Genomic DNA, 14,774 nt, shown 5'->3' with positions numbered 1-14,774 from the left:
CTCTTATAGTACATATGTCTGTGATGTAATTGTTAGATATGTAAAGCCTCTATATGTGTAATATAATTATATTATATTTATATAATTATATATATATATATATAATATTTTTCTATATTTATTGTAAAAATATTTGTACAGAAAGAATGAAGCAGTAAAAATAACAAGGAATCGAGCTCTGAACGGAGATGTGGTGGAAGGTGTGTGTGAAAAAATGGAATGGTTGACTGACGCTGTAATTTTACGGCGTGTTTCTGATTGGTTCTTCCGTCACAAGTATCTTAGCCAATAAGCATGTTTAGCCTTATGCATAATTACAATGTCAGTCTATAAAAAGAGCAGCCGCTGTATATTTAATTTAATAACATGGCAAGCCATAGACGATATCATCGTGGACCCGGCAGCCCCGTGGAGACGCGGCGGTTTGAAACGGTTGTGGATCGGCGGCGGCGTAAAGTGCCGAAGACGCCGGGGCGTGAAACGCCTGAGGAGCGGCGGCGGCGTAAAGTGCCGAAGACGCCGGGGCGTGAAACGCTTGCGGAGCGGCTGCGGAGTGAAACGCGTTTGGCGGAATTTGTGATGTGTGTGTATCTGCGGTGGCTGTTTCAGCGGCAAGAGCGGCTTCGTGAAGAGCAGGCGCGGCGCCTGGCAGCTAATCCAGTAAGTCCGTCTTTGTTTATGCAGAAGTACAGAAATTTCTTAGTAAGGACATCCTTAAATATTTTGGTTTGCAGTAACAGTAAAAAAAAAAAAAAAAAGGGTCAGTAGGTAGGTGTGTATGTGTGTGTGTGTGTGTGTGTATGTGTGTATATATATATATATATATATATATATATATATATATATATATATATTTTTTTTTTTTTCAAGTTTCAAAAAAAAGTACAATTTTGGTGATGCTGATTACGTAGGTGTGACTTTAAAACAAATTAGCATATCGTGACGTCACGGACCGAACCCGTATGACTTTGAACGGTGACCGCGAGCATTTTGTTTACTGTAGCCGCAGCCATCATTACCAAGCGCGAACCGTTGACTCTGACAGAGAATGAGAGCATGAGACGGAGCGAACGCACAGGCCATAGTGTGACATCCGGTAACCAATAGTGTAAACACGACATCACGGGTTTTTATTTAAAAGAAAGAACGTAACCTTTGTTTGTATATAGGCCTAGGCAATTTATACAATCAGGGTTCCCACGCGTCCTGGAAATCCTGGAAAATTAATGACCAATGTTCCAGTCCTGGAAAACACATGGAAAATGAGAGAAAACATAAATTGTCCTGGAAAAAATCTTGTTGTCCTGGAAAATTATTTTATTTTTATTTACTTTTATTTACTTTATTTTAATTATTAAATTATTATTATTATTATAAATGTTCTTGATCATTTAAAGAACAGTTTACAACTGGTCGAAACAATTAACGTTAGTAACAGAAATCGATCTGTTCAGGGACGCTGAGTTTTGACGTTTTTTTGTTATGCTGTTTAATCTTGCTGTGAAGGATGACACAGTCTTGTGTTGGCGGTTTCAGGTGCTAGGAATGGTTTAAGTGCTCGAATGTTTTCAGCAAATGGTGACGGGTAAGCAGGTTATATTAACCTTGTTAATCTGAATATCATGGCAAGGGGAATGCACAGCAAACTAAAGCATGCATGACGGCATTGGCCTGAGAAAGGAAAGGGGATTAATATGTGCGGTCTTTTTATTTTATAAATGTTGAAATTTCATTCACATGACAAATTGTCTTTAAAAGTAATCCATCCACACAGTCCCCAAACCTGTTTTATGGGCGATATACTGTAAGAAGTCAAAATTAGATATTCTACTGACGGGATGCACAGTGAAGCATACATTGAACAATTATTTGCATGCTCAAAGTGCAGCACAGACTAGTGTTGTAAACATATACAGTAAGGCGAAGGCTGGTAACCTATAATAGGTTTACTTATATAAACTTAAAAACACGTTTGCAAATGTGATATTGATTTTTGCAACAGTTCACTAAACAAGAAGTTAAGTGACTTCCTTTCTATCCTTCACTAACCATAGGATCACTCCTGTCACTTACTTTTTAGCAACATACAATGGCGTTTCTTTGAGTAGGCATTTATTAACGAATGGTTCGTGAAAGTGAATATCATCATAAATACCGTCATTTTCTTTATTCCTAAATGAATACGTATTTTGAATGACTCGTTTGAAAGAGCTCTGTGTGTGGGTATCTGGTGTTTTTCTAATTTTATAGTTAAGTAATAGCCATAAAGCGTACGTTGTTTTTAAGACTTCTGGAGAGAAGAACATACTACTTTAGGCCGTGAATCTGTGATCCTTGTCTTTTTTTCCTAAATTTGAAATGTCCTGGGAAAAGTCCTGGAAAATGATCTCTGAAAAAGAGTGGGAACCCTGACAATACTTACTGAAATATAATTATTATTTTATTGCTTTTGTATTAGTTGTTTGAAGAGTAAAATATTTTTGTTTTTTGTTTGAAGAATAAAATAAAATTGGTCGGTCTTAACGCAAATTTACAACCGGCAAGTCGGTCGGACTTGAAGCAAAAAAAAGAGTCGGTCCTAAATTGACAGGGTCGTTCAGATTACGGCAAACAAGAATATTTTCAAGGATGGCCTAATTTATAAATTTTTTATAAATTTTATTTTTTCATCAGCTTAGGCGGTGGTTGTCGGCGGCAAAAAGGTGGTTGTCGGCGGCAAAAAGGTGGTTGTCGGCATGGTTGCCGCTGATAACCAGGTGGATTTTCTATCTGGACATGATGCTGGGCGCCGTGACCAACGTCATCAAGGTGATGCGGAGCGCAGAGGTAGTCGTCAAGTGGCTGACCTGCTTCTGCATCACCTTCGAAGTCGCTTTCTTAATTTGCTCTGGTTTCCTTGGTGAGTTTTGCAGCATTATTGCTTTTTCAGTCATAAAGGTGTATATATAGTTTTCAGAAGGAACATCTGATTTATGGACTTGTTTTCTTTCTTATTTTTCTCATCCCCTGTCGGCATGCACAGAGCTGGACATTCTAAGGAGGCGGCTGAGTGACAGGATGCAAAACATCGTTTGTGCCTTCAGGTTTATTTTATGTATTTTTGATTTTCTTTTACATGTAGCTCTTTTTATTTTAGTTCTATAAAGGAAGAGGGGAAAAATGAGTTGTTTTTTTTAAGGGAATCGTTTTATTTTTTTTTAAAATGTTTTTTTTAAATTATCAACATTATTATTGTTTTATTAATTGAAATTTTAAATCAATAAAAGGTTCATGTTAAAAAAAGTTCATGTTGTGGATGCAATTTTTTAAAAAAAGTTTTTTTTAAATGTTCCCTTTTACTTAACATTACAACACACACTGATTAGAAACACACATTACAACACTGATTATAAAATCACACAACACACACAGATTATAAAAACACATTACAACACACACTGATTATAAAAACACAACATTACAACACACAGATTATAAAAACACGCAACACACAGATTATAAAAACACAACACAGTGATTATAAAATCACACAACCCAGATTTAAAAAACACACATTACAACACACACTGGTTATAAAAACACAACACACAGTGATTATAAAATCATAACTCACAGATTATAAAAACACAACACACAGATTATAAAAACACAACATTACAACACACACTGATTATAGAAACACAACACACATTATTATAAAAACACACAACACACACTGATTAAAAAAGGTTCAGAGAGGTTCTGGTAAGTATTTAGTACTGTTGAACCTGGAGTTGAGCAGTGTTTTATTAAAGGGATTTCAGCTGCTCTTGTGTTCTACTTATCCTCCACACTGAGTGTGTAAGGGCTGACGGTTTGATCCGGAGTGAAGTAACCGGGACAGAGCCGAGCTGTGGTGTTACTGCACTGGAGAACCATGAAGAGTTCTCCTCTGGGTTCTGATCCAACTGAAACTCCTGTGCCTTTTTCTTTCTTTTTTTACAATCTGCACTTTAATAAACATCCTGAGTTGTTAGCAGACCAACTGTGTCCTGTTGTATGTCTTTATTGTCCACCAAGGTAGAAATTTTTCTTTGGCTCACTATCACTTAAAAATGAGAAACAAAAGGAACTGGAAAATAACATAAAAACAAAGACCAATATCCATTAGAATATCAAATTATCACATCACAGTATCTCAGATTTTTACACTTGTTTTATCAGTCGCTTGAGGAATTAAGAAATGTAATAGCATTTGGGATAAAAGACCTCTTAAACACGTTTTTATGTGCTAAGGGAACCCTTAGTGCAAGTGTGTGTGAGCAAGTCTGTAATTACAGTATAGTTGGTTTATATAGTATAGTTTAATTGTGTTTTATAAATGATAAACATGTACATTTAATCTCTCTCTCTCTCTCTCTCTCTCTCTCCATCTAGACTGAGGCGTGGTGTGGGACGGGACACGCCTACAGTGTGGATTCAGACTTAATGATTTGTTTGTTTATTACAGAACATTTTCCATAGTCGCAGTGATGAGTTTGAGGTTTGTCATGATCTGCTGGACTGGCATATCAGTATCTGTTCCCCTCAGGTGTGTGTTTACTCTGAACCACACACACACTCCTGTACATAACGAGTGTATGACATTCCTCAAGTTGCTGAACTCTTCACTGATAACTTCGACTATCAGACCAGGAACGACTTCGTCCGTGGGATTCTCGTCAACGAAGAGGTCAGAGCACTCACACATCTCACATGCTAGTAACTTTATTCTACATTTTCATCATGCTAGCCAGAGTTAGCATTTTTGTATAGAGTAAACTGTATGAATGAACAACTGGTTATAGTAGCATGTAGCAGTGTGTTGTTGTTTTCACTGATTTTCCTGTTAGATTTTGGGGAATCAGATCCACATGTTTGTGAGTAAAGATGGCTACGGCGCACGCGTCTCCAACCTGCACATGTACGACTGGGCGTATCCCATCACCCCTGAAGCTAACTTCTCAGATGAAGAGGGGCGGAGCTGCACACACTCGCACCACAACATTTACCGTGAAGTGGGCATCAGCCTGGGACACGGCAGTTTGATGGAGAAGAACGTTCTGATTGGACAAAACACTGTGATCGGCGCCAACTGCAGTCTGTCAAACACTGTGACTGGTGCTAACTTTTTCATCGGTAACACTTCCTGCTTCACCCTCACTTCCTGTTTCACTCTCGCTTGGGTTTTTCTCTGTGACGTGTGTATGTATGTGTGTATGTATGTGTGTGTGCATGTGTGTATCTTTGTGTCTCCTAGGTGATGGCATGGTGTTCGATCGATTCGTTGGATTCGTATTGGTGACGGTTCGTCAGTCTGTGATATGTGATGGAGTGGAGGTGAAACACAGAGCTACACTCAAACCACAGTGTGTACTCGCTTATAGTGTAAGGATTCATACACACACACACACACATACACATACTCACACACACACACAAACACACACAGAGCACGAACATACACACACACAGACTCACACATACACTCCCACACTCACACATACACTCTCTCTCTCACACACACACACACACACACACACACACACACACACACACACTCACTCACTCACACAGAGCACCTACACACACACATTACTATTGTTCCTCATCTCTAACACACCTCTGATGATAATTTTCTCTGTATAGCCCTTGTACATTATCCCATGACCTTTACACCCTGGGGGTAGGTGGTCATGGGGCCAGGCGTGTCTCTCCATGAGGGGACGGTTGTGTCTCTGCATCACCCAGACGAGGAGGAGGAAGATGAAGATAAGGATGAGTTCCTGATAGATGACAATGACGTCAGTGTTCATAAAGACAAGGTCAAACACAAGGGTACACACACACACACACACACACGCACACACACACACACACACATAAATGAAAGGTCTGTGTTTTGCATTGTGATCGTGTGTGTGCGCGAGCAGGTCTGGTTATAAAGTTTGATCCTGAGAGTGAGACAGAGAGCAAGGCCAGTGAAGGATCACATGATCCTGGGAGTCGATCTGAATCGCCCGAGCTTGACTATGTTAAAGGTACTGACACTTGGGCTGTGTCCCAAATCACGAAACATCATGCCATGTTTACTATGACAACAGACTGTTTCTTTTAAACATTGCTTGCTGAAACCTAAGTGCCAGTACATTTTGCACTCTTTAGACACGTAGTGAAGGAAATGTTATGTTTGGGACATGGCCAATGCGAACAGATTATTGCCATGGTAACTGTCAGTATTCACATACAGTTTATGGTGTACTCTGTAGACACTTTGTGTTGGTGTCACTTCGCTCTTGGTGGTCTGTTGTCATGGTAACCGCACACTCTGTTGCAGACATTTTTTATTAGCTAACATACAATAACTGTACATATCGGACACAATGGACATATAACTATATTACAGTTTTAGAATATCTATAATATGTAGACTGTTCTATGAAGGTAGTGTAATGTGATTTGGGAGGTAACACTGTTGTCATGGTGATCACGGTGGCTAGGGTTGAATGAATAGTTAGGTATCGAACACAGCTTTCTAGAAGATAGTGTATACTTTATACATAAAGTTTAACTGTGTGTGTGTCAGTGTTACAGAACGAGGTTCTCGGCACTCTGCAGCGAGGTCTGGAGGAGAACATCAGCTGTGACAATCTGGTTCTGGAGATCAACTCGCTCAAGTGAGTCATTAAAGAGGGAATAAGATGTAGCTGTGATTTAAGGGTAATAAAAACCCTCAGGGTGGTGAAACAGGAGTATCATCTGCTCTAATATCATCCACTCTAATATCATTTACATTTACAGCATGTGACACTCTCTTATCCAGAGCAATGTACAGAGGTGTTTAAGTCTCTATCATTGAATACATCAACTCTGGTTCACTAGGCTACAGACTTTAGATACCATGGGACGAAAAACATTGTTCAAAGTTCATATATATAAATACACATATCCAACAAACAGGGGATAAAGTGCTAGTTGAATTGTCTCATGACGAAGTAGGTATATAGCCATCATTTGAAGATATCCAGTCTAGGGGACATTTATTCCTCCACCTCGGTGCAGAACAAAAAATAGTCTTCCCTCTTACCCTGAGAGATGGGACCAGTGGAGCAGTGCTGTAGGTCTGAGGGTGTGAGGTGCAGTGTGAGGAGTGATAAGGGCTTTGAGGGAAGAGGGAGATGGTCCGTTTTTAGGCTTTATAGACAACCAGTGTTTAAATCTGATGTGTGCAGCTACAGGGTGGTGTGTGAGAACTTAGGCAGGTTGAAAACAAGCCGTGCAGCTGCGTTTTGGATCATTTGCATCATCAGCTCTAATATCAGTAACAGTAATTATGGTGATTTTACAGGTATGCCTATGACATCACTCTAAAGGAAGTGATGCAGATTCTCACTAAAGTGGTTCTGCAGTTTCCTTTAAACAGCAAGGAGCTCAAATCACTGCTGCCCAGTACTCCACTCTACTGCTGCCTGTGAGTCTGTCTGTCTGTCTGTGAGTCTGTCTGTCTGCCTGTCTCGCTGTCTGTCTGTCTCGCTGTCTACCTGTCTGTCTCTTCTTCTTTCTCTCTCTGCCTGTCTCTCTGCCTGTCTCTCTGCCTGTCTGTCTCTTTGTCTGTCTCTCTGCCTGTCTCGCTGTCTGCCTGTCTCTGTCTCTCTGTCTGCCTGTCTCTGTCTGCCTGTCTGTCTCTCTCTCTCTCTCTCTCTCTCTCTCTCTCTCTCTCTCTCTCACATTACTATAGATGATTGCTGTAGACACCTAAAAAGTGCTCTGTGTATTTGATTGCTTAAAGCCAGGAAATAAAATGAAATAAAGCCAGGTAAAGTGTGTGTGTGTTTAGTTGTTGAAGAAGTGGTCTCCAGTGTTTAAGAACTATGTGAAGCGAGCTCAGGATCATGCACACTGTCTCTCCACTCTGTAGGAAGTGTTCATGGAGCATGACAGACACTAGCCTGCTCTTGCTAAGGTAAAGCCACACCCATAGCTGTAAACCACACCCACCACACAGAGCCACACCCACAGCAATGAGCTACTTTCATCACATAAAACCACACCCACTGCAGTAAACCACACCCACAACACAAAGCCACACCCAACTTGTGAGGTGCATGTAAGCTCTGTTTGTATACTATATAGTAGTAGGGTGCTGTGGTTTAGCTGTGTGTGTCTGCGTGTGTGTGCTCTGTAGGTGTTGATGAGTGTGTACCAGTTGGAGATACTAGATGAGGACTCCATTGTGTGCTGGTTCTCTTAGGGAGCTCAGACCGAGAGGAGCATTACCCTGCGCAAGAACCCCGGGGTGAGACACTGACTGGGAAACATTTACACTAACTGTAGTTCTTTACTCTATGTATTTTCTCACACTTTTCAGCAACACTATATTAGTTTATAGTTATAAATCTAATTACACAATATACATATATTATAACAGTCTCAGTTACTTTGCACTGTTCATGCTATAAAAATCAGCTTTCCTCGGATATCCTGGTGAACTTCTTTCAGCTGCGTCCGAAACCGCTTACTTCCATCCAATAATTAGGCGAAGTAGTGCTTAGGCGGCGGTTTTGGACGCAGCATAGTATACCTAGTGATGTTAGCAGTGACACCGAAGCTCCGAGGCGTGTCAAAAAAATGAACCGATTTTCATTGAAGCTTTGTATCGAAGCTTGATTTGTTCTGGCAAAATCACGTGACCAATGACGTCCGAAGCTTCGTTTCACACAAACCAACATGACTGGTTCGTTATGTGATTCAAAGGTTTAAAACTGTGCGAGACACACGGCACGCCCTCGTGTGTTGTATTGGAGTATTACATGGAATCTATTAGTGTGTAGCGAGTTTAGGAGAGTTTATTGTTGCGAGTTGTCAATGGAGCCTGTTACAAAAAGATCGCGTTCTGAAATGTGGGAACACTTTCATTTGATTTTGCCCAATAAGGTGGATATATATGGTTTTGTTGTGAAGCCTATATTTATAACTTAAATCTCACTCATCATTGGGCAATTATACAATTCAGTGTAACATGACAGGGGGCACGGTGGCTTAGTGGTTAGCACGTTCGCCTCACACCTCCAGGGTTGGGGGTTCGATTCCCGCCTCCGCCTTGTGTGTGTGGAGTTTGCATGTTCTCCCCGTGCCTCGGGGGTTTCCTCCGGGTACTCCGGTTTCCTCCCCTGGTCCAAAGACATGCATGGTAGGTTGATTGGCATCTCTGGAAAATTGTCCGTAGTGTGTGATTGTGTGAGTGAATGAGAGAGTGTGTGCGCCCTGTGATGGGTTGGCACTCCGTCCAGGGTGTATCCTGCCTTGATGCCCGATGACGCCTGAGATAGGCACAGGCTCCCCGTGACCCGAGGTAGTTCGGATAAGCGGTAGAAAATGAGAGTGTGAGTGAGAGTGTAACATGCCTTTTGAAAGCCTTTTGTGCACCGCTTAATAGCATGATCTTTTTTAAATTTTAAACACTTTCACCAGCAGAGGTCCTCATCGAGCTCTGATTCGAAAAGCTTCGAGTAATGAACCTTTTTCCGATACAATTGGGTTAAAAGCTTCACTGCTTCAAGAAAGCTTCACTTCGCCATCACTAAGTATACCATCTATCAAGCTGATGCCTCGCGCCTCTACTTCTAATGACTTTTTATGGCGGATGGCAAACCAACTTTTGGTACATTCACTGCCACCAACTGGACTGGAGTGTGAAGCACTAGTAAGCAGATGACGCCTCACGTCTCAATCATCCTCGTGTCTTTTGACCAATCAGCATTCAGAAGCAAGATAAGGCAATCACCTATTTCGTCCCTCACTTCAAGCCGCAAAGAAAGAAAACGGGCACTTGAAAGGCTTGTGGCGGACAAAAAACAAAAGAAATAGCAATATTTGTGTTTGTTATTTTCCCTTTATGTGGGTAGGGGGGTGGGGGGGTTATTTCGAACCTTGTCACCTTTTTCACCTCTTGTGAGTTTGCAGGTATGCGTACTATTTTGGTAATTTCATAACTTACTGGCAACGTAAGGGAGGTAATTTCATTACTATTACGATTATATAAACATTCATTTCCTTTTCTATTTAGGTTAGCTTGTTAAAACTTTTCTGTCTCAAAGTTTCCCTTAAATAAGTCAAAATAGATTAAATACACCATGCAAGTTGCTCTTTACATGGGAAACATGTAACATATTCTCCAAATTGCATCCAAGAAGATTGGAACTGACCAGTGTACTAAATCCATAAGTGCCAAGACAAATACAGCAACAAGCAAAGAGGCATTGACAGAGAGTCAAGAAATAATGATGAAAATAATTATTATTAATACTTCAGTAAAGTTCATTAAATTTATTCTGTTGTTAGTGTGGTCTCTAAACTTATGAACTGTGAATGAACTGACAAAGGTGGTATATGAGGAAGCAATTTGACAACAATGCAGTAAATAATTTAGATGCATCAAAAAGCGTGCTCGTTAAGATACCAGCAGACAAGCTAATCCAGCACAAGTTAGTGCATAAAAGGTCACCAAAATGAAGCATTTGAACCTCATAATTAAATACAAAAGGAGGTCCTCTTTTTGAAAAAAAAAAAGAACCCTGTCTTTCAATAGGCTGGCTACGGCCCTGACATAAATACAACTCCAAAAGTCTTCCATGAGCATAGGCATGAGTATATGGCAAATGGGCATTAAGTCAGAAACAGTCCAGTAAACAGAAAACAGTCTTATCTGAAGATGAACAAGAATGTGTAGGTTGACGAGGGGAATGATAATGTTCCAACTTTTATCCCTCTTTTGGATGCTAAGGCCCGTGACATAGAATCCAACTAAATTCCAGAGAGAGTTTCTTCAGTCAAGTAAGCAGCATATTTGTCAATAACCGTCCCACATAGTCACAGCAGATGAGCAGAACCTACACCACACAGTAATCCTCTTTGAGCAGGAAACAATAAAGTTTCTCAAAACAGGGTTAAGGTGACCATTACAACAGAGCATGCGCCAGCTTCAAACATCATGGGTATACAGTATACACTAGATGTCGCCTTGGGGTCCTAAAAATGCGTCAAAACCGCCGCCATCTTTGTACGGTGCTCCTTTACCTCAAATGCATTGACAATGCCGGACTTCTGTGCTGCATATGGTTGTTCAAATGAAAGAAATCTAAAAACCAGACAGCAAGTGATTACATTACACAAGTGAGAATGTGTTTTACGATATTGAAAGTTAGGAAATATTTCTTGTTCCGTTGGTTTGTTTTAGTCCTTGGTTAATGACCGCAGCTAATCCACGCTAGTTACTCATTAGTTTTTGACAGGAAAACCGACAATGTAGATTCCGAAGCTCTTAATAAGGACATTAAAAATTGACCCATGCTTTTTTTGCTTAAAGGTGAAGACCCAACTTTATGTATGTTTTGTAAGATTCCCTTATCTGTCAAACATATTTTATTAGATTGTCCTGGACTTAACACAAGCAGAATGCTCTTTTATGAAGTTACTTCACTTAAGGAGAGGAAATATTTAAGGAAAAATATTGCGGGAAAAGAATAAATAAAAGATTGAACAGTCTTTGGCACCTCAACTATTATTCACATTATGTTCTCAAATTTGTGATTTGCTTCCACCTGCATATTGCTTTGTGTATCATATTTAATAAACCAGTACAATTTAAATGTTAAAGTTATGTTTATGAACATGTATAGTCACACCATTGTAGCAGTGTTGCATGCAGTAGGCTATAAGGTAAGTAGTGATTGTTCATTTAAAGTTTACTCAAGTGGAAGAATGTAAGTAATAAACTTACACCTACTAGCACTATGCATTATATTGTGAAAAAGTAGATTATCAATCTTTCGAAACAAAGATCCCCAACAACCATGTGTGCTCTGTTTCCCCCGCCTCAGCTTCCCGCGTCTCACTCGGTTAAAGCCGCCTTTCCACTGCACACAACAAATGACGGCTGTTAAAACGGAAGTCATTCATTTCCTATGGAGAGTCGCAAAGGCGCTGCCTGAGGTGCCGACCATCTGCGGATCCGTAATTGTCGGATCCATTTTAAGCGTTGGATCCATTAAAAAAATTGGAAATGGTGCGACTACACTGCATCCGATATGCCGATCGGACAGGTTTTTATTAAAACGACCGGCAAACGTTAGTGAGAAAAGAGAGACAAAAAAGGCAAAAAGAAGTGAAGAGAAAAGCGATGAAGAAAATTAAGCAAAATTAATGTAAAGAAAACAGAAATTGTAACAATTAAGTTCAGTAAAGTTAAGAGAATTTCGGTTACGTTTGTTCATTTTAGTGAATTTAAGTTCCATTTAAGTGTAAAGTAGCATTAAGAGTGTATAGTAGCGAGTAAGTGAACGAAAGTGAAAGTGTAATTCCTCCTAACTCCTCCGCCTGTTTACTCCTCCGCCTGTTTACTCCTCCCTCAACCTCCGTGCGCTTCTTCCGTGAAGTAAAACCAGTTTATTTTTTTAACATTCTCTTTTATTACTGTATGTTTTAATACAATATTTGTCATTTATAAATACAGGTACTGAACATTTTTCATATTCAAAACACATAAACAAAACAACTGGAGTGGAATTTTGCAAGCTGGAACAGATTGAGATACGAGCAAGGTCACGGAACGAATTAAACTCGTATCTCGAGGTATTACTGTATCTATGTTCAAACATGATCTCCCATTTTTCTCTTCAACTTCCTGTTTTATCCCCTACAGGACATACCTATGTGTCCGACTAGTGGCCAGGATGAACTGTTAACAAAACTACGTTAAACCCTGTGACAGGCAGTGACTGTTACAATATTTAATATACAGAACATGGGAATGTGTTCTGTTACTACAGTAAGTTAGTTTATTTAAAGAGCACATTTAAATTCAGCTTACACTGACTGTGCTGTACAAAACTCATAATAAATATACAACACATCCAACTAGGAGTAGAAAAGAACAAAGATGTAAAGGAGATAATTAGTTAAAGAATAAATAACTCCAGGTGAAGAGGCTGGAAAATGCAGAGAATAAAGTAAAGTTTTAGCCCAGATTTAAAGTCTGGATGTCTGGAGGGAGCTGAGGGGACCTAAAGGACCTTGGTGCTGAGTACGATAGAGTTAGGTCTGTAATGTAAGAAGATGTCTGTCCCATTAGTGCTTTAAAAACAAATTCTAGTTTGGGTCAGAACATTTTTATAACACAGATGAGTTATCTGATTCAAACAGATGTAGACATGTTGTTGAAGGGAAATAATGAACACATGGTGTGTGTGAGGGGGGGCACGGTGGCTTAGTGGTTAGCACGTTTGCCTCACACCTCCAGGGTCGGGGTTCGATTCCCGCCTCCGCCTTGTGTGTGTGGAGTTTGCATGTTCTCCCCGTGCCTCGGGGGTTTCCTCCGGGTTCTCCGGTTTCCTCCCCCGGTCCAAAGACATGCATGGTAGGTTGATTGGCATCTCTGGAAAATTGTCGGTAGTGTGTGAGTGCGTGCGTGCGTGCGTGCGTGCGTGAGTGAGTGAATGTGTGTTTGTGCCCTGCGATGGGTTGGCACTCCGTCCCGGGTGTATCCTGCCTTGATGCCCGATGACGCCTGAGATAGGCACAGGCTCCCCGTGACCCGAGGTAGTTTGGATAAGCGGTAGAAGAATGAATGAACGAATGGTGTGTGTGTGTGTGTGTGTACTGTGTGTGTACTGTGTGTGTACTGTGTGTGTACTGTGTGTGTGTGTACTGTGTGTGTGTGTACTGTGTGTGTACTGTGTGTGCAGCTGCTGACGTTCATCCAGTGGTTGTAGGAGGCTGAGGAGTCTTAAGAGGGAGATAACTGAACACCAGTCAGAACACCACTGATCAGTGAGTGTGTGTGTGTGATGTGTGAGTGAGTGTGAGAAGAAGCAGAACTGATCTCATGCTAATGTGAGAACCCTAATGTGAACACACAAGGTGTTTATTAACGCACTTAATGCTGCTTTCTGATGCTTTTGTAAATCTGCTTTTGTTGTGTGAGTTATTGTTACCATGGACACGACCTAACCTTTGACCATTATGTTAGCCCTGACTCAATGAATGACCCAGGAGTGAAATTTGAAGTGTAATATTACTACATTTTGATTGGCAGCTGTGAGACCTGTTTTAAGCTGAAATGAAAGTGTGTGTTTATTTATCCAGAGTGTGTCCTACTGTTCTTTATATTCCCAGCTACTGAAGTGCTTCATTATCCTAATGAAGAAAAACAAAGTGGCAGATAATCAGGTTTTCATGAACATTTTGTCATTCTGAACAGATTAGTTGTGACAGCCGAGCTGTAAAGGTTCCTCTCAGATCCTCCAGAACTTGTGGTCTGGTGTTTCTTAACTTCACCTCACAGCAGAAGAAAACTTTCTAACCTCTGTAAGTTCACCTTCACATATACGAGCCCTCTGTGACGTGTACAGTGTACGTGTACAGACGTGTACAGAGGCATCGGGAATAAACGTAAAGGTTGGAGGGTAGTAGAAGAGACGGTTGGTGCTACAGCTGACTCTGAGTAGCTAATATGGATAGCTTGCTTTGCTAATCTGATGTGAGAACATAATCAAAGCCCTAAAGTGTGAGAGATGAGTATAGACTCGAGGGATACCTACTGCTCAGTGTTGTCTAGTTCTTCTTTGTCCACTGTGTCCGCTGTGCTTTGTTCCCCTACCGCCGTTTTACACTTTCAATTTTGTACATTATTTACAATAATTTAAAATTATTAAATAATTTTATTTATTTATTATGTACAAATTTGTACAACTTTGTGC

At 40.4% G+C, this 14,774-nt stretch overlaps 1 pseudogene; it reads left to right on the top strand.

The window, feature by feature from the left end:
* LOC132852455 (translation initiation factor eIF-2B subunit epsilon-like) overlaps positions 1-13,805 on the top strand; it is a 123,759-nt pseudogene extending 109,954 nt beyond the window's left edge.
* Positions 13,806-14,774: the final 969 nt, after the last annotated feature.

This window comes from Tachysurus vachellii, chromosome 10 (genome assembly GCF_030014155.1).
Source record: "Tachysurus vachellii isolate PV-2020 chromosome 10, HZAU_Pvac_v1, whole genome shotgun sequence".
NCBI lineage: Eukaryota > Metazoa > Chordata > Actinopteri > Siluriformes > Bagridae > Tachysurus > Tachysurus vachellii.
The sequence above is the reverse complement of the archived record's forward strand: the minus strand, read 5'-3'. Positions and strand labels throughout refer to the sequence as shown.